Genomic DNA, 5,000 nt, shown 5'->3' with positions numbered 1-5,000 from the left:
ATAGTAATTATCCTTTTTCAATTTGGGGAGAGATGGCTGAGTGGACTAAAGCGTCGGATTGCTAATCCGTTGTACGATTTTTTTGTACCGAGGGTTCGAATCCCTCTCTTTCCGTTTCTGTCAATTACTTGGTATTTTTTTATAGTTGAGGAAAGATGTGGAATAGATAAAATGTTAAGAACATTTCAAAATCAAGCAAGGAAAAAAAATCTGATTTTGTTATTCTTCACGCCCCGGATTACGTCCCGGGTCATTAGATAGGAATCCGAAAATGAAGAGAGAAACAAAGAATATTACTACTGTATAAACAAATAGTTTGAGAGTAAGCATTACACAATCTCCAAGATCATTTTTTTTTTAAGAGAATAGATTCTCTATTTTAATCTGGTTTGACACCAAGAAATGCAGTGAAGTTATTTCTATAAATAGGAAAAAATTTTAAGAGTTGAGTCCTTGATTACTCAAAATTGGATTTCATACCCACAATTCTATATTGTGGGGGACTCGAAGAGGGTCGTTCAAAGGAAAAAAGTAAGAATAAGAAAATGAGAGTGATCCAGATTTATCATAGCTATAGAATAATTTCAATATTGGATTCAACTTAAAGCTTCAGACTGTATGTACAACTTATCTGATCTTATAACTAGTTAGAATCTTTTTTTTTTTTTTTCTAGTAAATCATGAATTTGTCTCGGACAGTATTAAAAATATTATCGAAAGCTTACAGCAGCTTGCCAAACAAAAGCTAATAGAAAAAAGAATAGAGGTATTACTGGCATAACATCTACTATTGGATTCAAAAAAGCGTAGGCCTCGGGCAATTTGGCGACGAAAAAACTACTTGAATAAAGGAAAGAATTAAGACAGATACCGATGAAACTTAAGATATTAAGCATAACAATTTTTTTTTCTTTGTTCTTGAAGATAATTGTATTTCTTTTGATTTGATTGAGTTATTAATCCCCTATTATTGCTATGATATAAGGGATAAGGGAAAAATTAATAACATAAAGTAGGTCAAAAAACCTTTCTTTGATTTGAACTCAGCCAATCAAAAATCCTTCAATTCTCAAATAAAACGAGAATAGAAGAAATCCTACTTTCATACAATATCTTAATGGAATTATATGTAATGATCAATAAATTGAGTTTAATTGGATCTATAAACGTATCAAAATCTGAGCAACAATCTAATTTATTCTATAAATATTTGTACTGGAATTGACGACTAAGCACTACCAATATTAGTGTTTATTAGTGTTGAATATAAATGGGGCGTGGCCAAGTGGTAAGGCAACGGGTTTTGGTCCCGCTATTCGGAGGTTCGAATCCTTCCGTCCCAGAGTATGCGTATTATTATTATATATAATAATAGTATATTATAAGATATATGGAAAAATATTCGATATCAGACTATAGATTGCCGTTTTAAACAACCTTATGCTTAAGAGTCTAAATATAGATCGAATGTGATTGTTCTTTATTATTTTCTTATAATGATGCATTTCAGAAATGCGAAAGCCTCTATTATTCTCTATCTCTTAAATGGTTTGTGAAACCCGAGTATTTTTTTTCTGTGGATTTCTGAATTATAAACACGAAGGTCTTGTGTTTTTGGCACTAATGGAATTGAATTAATGGTCTTAAGAAACTTAAGACCTATTTAGGGTTTAGGGTACTAAATTTTAGAGTCAAATAAAAAAAAATAGGTAGGAACAATCGTTTACTCTAGATCTGTTTGACTTTCGCCTTATACAAGATAGTCTAGCACCTCCGAAACTAGTCCAGTCCCCCGTAGGATCCTTTTTTTATTTATGATGCATCTACTCGATCTAATTGGGGGTAGATAGGAGTTAATCCATAACGGAAGATATCAATTTGAATATCTGCCCGAATCTGATTAACAAAGAATCAAGTTACATATGTAACATATTATGTATTTCTTTTCACCTCATTTTTTCGTATGTTTGTCTGTAATGAATAATTGTAAATCCAAGTAACAATTCATACATCTTTTTCACTTTATTTTAAGGAAAGATTATTGAGTCTCTTAAGTTAAATAAACTAGGCAGAAAATGCTGATATGTATGTATTGTTATTATCTATTTTTATCGTTTTATTTCTTTTTTTTTTTTTTATTTTAGATCTATCTAATTGATGGGTTAATCCCGAATATACATTTATTTATCATAATCAAATGTAATAAATCCTTTACAAAAATTTATTCAAATAATATTATAATATAATATTTAGGTAGTAAATTTTCAATCAAGTAAATCTTTTTAATTATTTCTTATGAGTCCTTGGTACTCGAAGAAGTGTTAAACTCGTGAATCCATTCTATGAAGAAATTGAAAAATGGAGATTCTTAATTATTCGTAATTAATTATTTCTTAATTGATTTTATAGAAATTTCAAAAAATCTCTCTCTATCTAGAAAATATCTATATATAGAGAAATAAATATTGCACTCATACAAAAAAATGTTATTGATACAATATATACAATAAAATATGGGTTTCAATAAATTGAAGTATTGCTAAGACTTTTTCAAAAACTACCCATGTCATAAGAGTATAGATTACTATGGACCAACTAACCCAATGACTATACATGATTCCATAAATGAATCAATTACATACCAGTTCCAAGAAATTAGAGGTTATGGTAAAACTTCGTTTAAAACGATGTGGTAGAAAGCAACGTGCGACTTGAAGGACATGATCCACTGTGGATTCTTACACCCACCATTTTATATTATATAGGAATGAAGATGCTCTTGACTCGACATAGTTTGTTCGGTTGCACTCGAGCTCTTTTTTTTTTTTAGGGTTTTTGATGTAAATAGTACATGATGGAGCTCGAGTAGAAAGTATTGATTCATTTATCAAGGGCAGAGATCTAGGGTTAGTGTCAATCAATAAGTTAAAACTACTTCGTAAGTATAGGTTCGGTATACAAATCGAAAGGATCCAATTCGAACAAGTTTCAAATTCAAACATCAAATTGGATTAAAAGTGTATCACACGAGAATCCATTATTTATATGATTCTTTGATAAAAAGGAAATCAAAAAAAATGGTATGTTGCTACCATTTTGAAACGATTAAAGATCACCGAAGTAATGTCTAAACCCAATGATTCAAGGAAAGGATAAAGGATCCCGGAACAAGTAAAAATCTTTTTCAATTGTCTCAATAACTAAACTAGATCAGAATGAAGAATCGAAATAGATTCTAACGGAGACAGGCAAAAATAAAGAGGTTAGAGACCGCTCAATAAATGAAATGCTTAAGCTTAAGGGTTTTTTTCCTTTGCGTGAGAGTTATCCAACTTGAGTTATGGGGATAAGAATGAGTTTTTTTTTTCAAAAGAAAAACAAAAGAATAAGAAAAAAATTTTTAAATCATAGTCTAATTGATTTAATAATCTATAGATCTATTTGACATTAATTAGAATTCTATACATAACTTTGAATTTCCTCGAGCCGTACGAGGAGAAAACTTCTTATACGGTTCTGGGGGGGGTACTTAAAATTTACATCTATCCCAATGAGCCGTTTATCGAATCATTGCAATTGATGTTCGATGCCGAAGAGAAGGAAGAGATCTTCGTAAAGTGGGTTTTTATGATCCGATAAAGAATCAAACCTATTTAAATGTTCCTGCTATTCTATATTTCCTTGAAAAGGGTGCTCAACCTACAGGAACTGTTCATGATATTTTAAAGAAGGCAGGTGTTTTTACGGAACTTCACCTTAATCAATAACCGAAATTCCATTTTTATTAATGAAATAAAAAAACGAGGGTGTGATAACTTAACTTGTATATAGCTTTGACTAACCTTTTCTTTAGTATTTCCCCCTCTCTCTTGTTCTATTCATACTATACACTTATTACCTTAAAATTGCGTCTTCGCTAATGAAAAAATCGATTTTTATTTTATTGATATAAATTGATCTAAGATGAATAGAAAAAAAATATATCGGGTTTATTCAATCCACAAACCCGATATATTTTTTTCTACTTCTTCCTTAATTTCTTCTTTCGCCTACATCTTTTATGTCTATCTATGTTGATTATCTCTATAGTGCCAATCTAAGTACGTAGTTTTTTTTAATTCTTTTCTATTATTTTAATAGAATTTATTATTATTAGAATATTTTCTCTTATTCTATTTTGTTAACTTTATCTAGTTAAATATAGTTATTCAACTCAAATTGTTATTTCCATTTGTTTTTTATTCATTTATAATTCTTTTGTTTTGTCCATTATAGGCGTTTTTCATTATTCACATTAATATTGACAACAGTGTATCAAACAAATATAATCCGATTGTGTATAAATGAAGCTAGTTATCTCCCTTTCATGACCCTTGCTTTTCACGCACATGATGGTCTCATTGTATTTTTTGTGATACAAAAAATTACTTTTGTGTAAGTGATATAAGAAGTTTTTTTTATTGCAATATTTTGATTACGTCATCTAATTTCATTTCTTTTGTTATTTTGATTCCGATTGTATCTACACAGAAAAATTTTTCATATTTTGGGGTTGCTAACTCAATGGTAGAGTACTCGGCTTTTAAGTGCGGCTAGCATCTTTTACACATTTCTATGAAGTAACAGATTCGTCCATACTATCGGTAGAGTTTGTAAGACCGCGACTGATCCTGAAAGGAATGAATGGAAAAAGCAGCATGTCGTATTAATGGAAAATTCTAGTAATATTTTTACCTTACTAGATTAGGCCAAACTTGTTTGAATTCTTGATGCGGAAAAAAAAGTAAAGTCGGGTCGAATGAATAAATGGATAGGGCACTATGCTCCAATTATAGAGAAATAAAAAGTAACGGGCTTATGTTCTTAATTTGAATGATTCGCCGATCTAATTAGACGTTAAAACTATATTAGTGCTTGATGCGGGAAGGACTTTTCTTATGAGTGAGTTATCCATTTTTTTCTAAGTCCTAACTATTAGTTACTCTACGTTATGAGGTAGA

At 30.2% G+C, this 5,000-nt stretch overlaps 1 non-coding gene across 1 annotated transcript; it reads left to right on the top strand.

The window, feature by feature from the left end:
• The first annotated feature begins 26 nt into the window (after nucleotides 1–26).
• TRNAS-GCU (transfer RNA serine (anticodon GCU)) lies at nucleotides 27–114 on the top strand. The gene has a single exon. It is a non-coding gene; the product is annotated as a tRNA-Ser (tRNA).
• The last annotated feature ends 4,886 nt before the right edge of the window (nucleotides 115–5,000 follow it).

Source organism: Cucumis melo, unplaced genomic scaffold (genome assembly GCF_025177605.1).
Source record: "Cucumis melo cultivar AY unplaced genomic scaffold, USDA_Cmelo_AY_1.0 utg000455l, whole genome shotgun sequence".
NCBI classification, from domain to species: domain Eukaryota; kingdom Viridiplantae; phylum Streptophyta; class Magnoliopsida; order Cucurbitales; family Cucurbitaceae; genus Cucumis; species Cucumis melo.
Note: the sequence above shows the minus strand (reverse complement) of the source record. Positions and strands in the feature narration are given on the sequence as shown.